Genomic DNA, 3,935 nt, shown 5'->3' with positions numbered 1-3,935 from the left:
TATAGATATGGGATAATAGATAGACAGACAGATATATAGATAGATAGACAGATAGATAGATAGATAGATATATAGATAGATAGATAGATAGATAGATAGATAGATAGATAGATAGATAGATAATTTGTGCATTCATATTTTGTTTTGAAGTATGTTATTTTTATTATATAATTCACCAATCTTTGAAGAAGGATATACAAAGTCAGCCATATAACTACGGATGGATATAAAGTTACAACAAAATACCCCAATAGTTTTGCTTGTTTTATTGCTCACCATTTTTTCGTGCTGAAATTATCTAATATGTACACAGTAATAAAATATTACTGTTACTAAAATATCAATAAAATATAATTGAAATTTGCAAATGTGAAGACAATGATTTATTTTATGACTGAAAACTATTTTGAAATTTTATGTGAGAGATAATCTACTCGGAAAATATTTTTGTGGTTGGCAATATTTGCTTGAAAAAGTCATTGTCTAATGTATATCAATTCGGCTACAGTGAATGTGGCTGACTGAAATATGCCACTCACTCAGAAGAAATAATCTCAAAACAGTAATATTCAGATTGTCTTGAGTGATATCTCAGACGTATGTGTCTTATTGCTATAATTACTTATCTATGAAGCAGTGAGTGGGAAAACTCTTTACCATACCAGGCAAAATCCTTAGTTTCGTTTTGTTTATTTTTTCAACCAATTTTACGTTCTGAGTTGCAATGATGACAGGTTCAAGTTGACTTTCATCCTTTCAACGACGACAAAATAAGTACCAGTTGAGCTTTGAGGTCCATAAAGTCTACTTACCCACCATCACCATATTACATGTCCTTCACTTTTTGTAGGAAGGCTCTTGTTTATAATTCTTTTCACTGATAAAACCCCGATAGAATTGGATAACTTAGGATATCATATGCTGTACAATAAATGTAAGGTCTCCGAGACACTCAATCACTTTTGATATATAATCCGCTATAAATTGCTTGGACATTTAAGTACATCATGGTGTGTATTATATCAGCAGATTTGTCATGCGCTTAACATTCAAACGATATTCTGATATGAACCGAGACGTATAACATTTGTTTATATATTGCTGTAATAGTGTAACACTAAAATCTTTCCGACACAAAATATAAGGCTATCTATAATTAAGCATTGATATGTTTTCTAATATTACATTTATTAAATGTCAAGGTGGTGAGTATACAGAATTGCAAGCATGTGGGACAAGATGCTTAACGCTATATAATCCGTTTATCTTTTGTGGTGAAAATTCTGCCGAGTTTGTCGACCTTAGTAAACCTAGGAATTAGTGAATAAGGATGGCCTGCATTTTACGCTGAGATTCTGAGGAATATGTTCTTTATAATACTCCATCACACCCTATTCTTCTGGTTTCAGTATTTTTGTCTTTTATTATTTATTTGCTTGAGTCATTATTCTGCAGAATTATATTGCAGAATGTTTAGTGGAAAGGATAAACTGCAGTTTTTATTTTCCGTCTGATACATATTCTATCAGTACTTTTCTCGAGCGGCTAGGTTATACGGACAAAGATAAAACAACAGCGTTTATCAATCACAGACAGGGGCCAAAAATACACAAAAAGACACGCACACACAGAGAAAGAGAAACACTCATACATGCTCGCTCATATATACATAATATAATATAATATAATATAATATAATATAATATAGGAGTATTCCGTCGATTTCGATGACAAGGATCACTATTGCTGCGATCAACGGAACAGCTTGCTCGTGGAATGCACGAGCAAGTGGCTGAGCACTCCACAAACACTTGTCCCTTTAACGTAGTTCAGGTAGATTCAGCGTGACACGGAGTGTGACAAGGCTGGCCCCTTGATATACAGGTACAATTCATTTTTACCAGCTCGGTGGACTGGAGCAATGTGAAATAAAGTGACTTGCTGAAGGACACAACACATTGCCAGGAATATATATATATATAAATATATATACGATGGACTTTTTTCAGTTTTCTTCCTGCAAATCTCCTCATATGGTCTTCGCTAGCTCGTGGATACAGAAGACACATGCTAAAGCTGCCATGCAGTGGGATTGAAACCGTTCCCACATTAGTACGAAACAGGTTTCTTACTACACAGGCATACTTGCGCGTCTATTGATTTATATTACTTAGCGTCGTTTGAGTTAGATTGGACTGGTACATGTAACATTGCAAACAACTTCAAAAGGGTTCATTTATTAACTTATGAACTAGAAAAAGTATTTTGGTGAAAGCGTGAACAACACAGATTATGTTGATAGATATAACAGAGATGGAATAGAGGCCTGTGCTGGAAATTTGGGGCAGAATTTTTGGGGGATTTGAAACATATTTTCACTTCAAGTTTGAATATATAACTTCCTTGACGAGAATTAGAATAAAATTCCTTATAGGTTTGTTTTTCTGATTAGAAATACAAACCCCGAGAATAAATATGAAGACCATCTCTAAAATATCTGTAAATGTTCCGACAAATCAAATGGAATAAGGGTACAGAATAATGATTCACAACAAAAGAAAAACATAACTTCAAATGTACATACAGTAGATTTGAAACGATTTCCTTTGAGCTAGAAATAAAACATCATATATTCTCAACATTTAAAGATATCTTTACATTTAAAAGTTAAAATAAGGAGAAAAAAATACAAACTAAAATGCGAAAAAATAAAAGCGACATATATTTTAGATCTTCCAATTTTTTCACTTTATTTTCTTTCATTTCTTCAATGATGTTGTCGATGTATTTTTTAGTCTGTTGAATTTGTTGTCGTTATCTTCTTCTATGATTGGCTGAAATAATTGACATAGTACATACCGCCAATGGCTAAATTGAAACACGACTAAATTAGGTGATCCTTTTTAACTATATTTTTTCCCATTCTAACTATTGACAGAAAGCCAGACACCATCTTATATACAATGTATTTCATTTACGTCGTTTTATATTTTCTTCTTCACATCGCCATCACATTGTTTTCTGTTTTCTTCTATATAATTTTTTTATTTCTTAATCTTCTCTTCATTGTTTTTTTATTCATTTATTCCCTGCATTTATCTTAAATTTTTCGTTTAATTTTTTTCACTCTTCATATTTATTGCAATGCGTCTCTATTGTTTCTCTGTTTACTTCCTTTTCAATTTCTTTTAAAGATAATCGTTTTATTATTTTCTTCGTCAAATCTCATTTGATTTTAAATTCCACACCCCGTACCGTGTTCTTTTATTTTTCTTCGTGCATTTCTTTCCGGTTCGTATTCGTCACTTTCTTTAAATCGAATTCGACATTTCCGAAAAATATTTCTCATTCTTTTTCTTGAAAATGTCGGCGTGTTTTCTTTAATTCTCTTTTCTTAATCTATCAGTCCGTTCTCTTGTATTTTTCTAGAAATGTTCTTCACGTTGTCTGTCCTGTACTCATCAATATTTTTCTATCAGTATCTCAACCTATGTTCCAATCTTTATATTTCTTTCATCTTTCATTTCGTTTATTGTTTTTTTCCGAATACGATCTCATGTTCCTTTCATTTGCCATTTTAACAGCTATTTACAGATTACCTGAAACCCCACAAAGTTTCCTTCAAAATTTCCATCTCACGTGCGAGCTTAAGCATTTGGATCGTCATGTTTTATATAGTTTCTCCATACACATTTGCTATTATATTTAATATTTCGAAATTCTCTTCAATACATACTATTACACATTGTGCTCCTGCTTCAGCTTCATCTTGCATCTTATCCTTATTCCTTGCTTCTTCAAACATGACAAAACTCGACATTTAGGTAAACAGTGTAGTGATGATGGTGATAATAATATTAGTAATAATAAAAATAATAATAATAATAATAATAATAATATTAATAATAATAATAATAATAATAATGATAATAATA

General features: G+C 31.6%; 1 long non-coding RNA gene across 2 annotated transcripts in view; it reads right to left on the bottom strand.

Moving 5' to 3' along the window:
• Positions 1-3,935, bottom strand: part of LOC128247812 (uncharacterized) — a 104,718-nt gene that overhangs the window by 96,727 nt on the left and 4,056 nt on the right. The window lies entirely within an intron of this gene.

Source organism: Octopus bimaculoides, chromosome 5 (assembly GCF_001194135.2).
Source record: "Octopus bimaculoides isolate UCB-OBI-ISO-001 chromosome 5, ASM119413v2, whole genome shotgun sequence".
NCBI classification, from domain to species: domain Eukaryota; kingdom Metazoa; phylum Mollusca; class Cephalopoda; order Octopoda; family Octopodidae; genus Octopus; species Octopus bimaculoides.
This window is presented reverse-complemented; position numbering and strand designations above follow the sequence as displayed.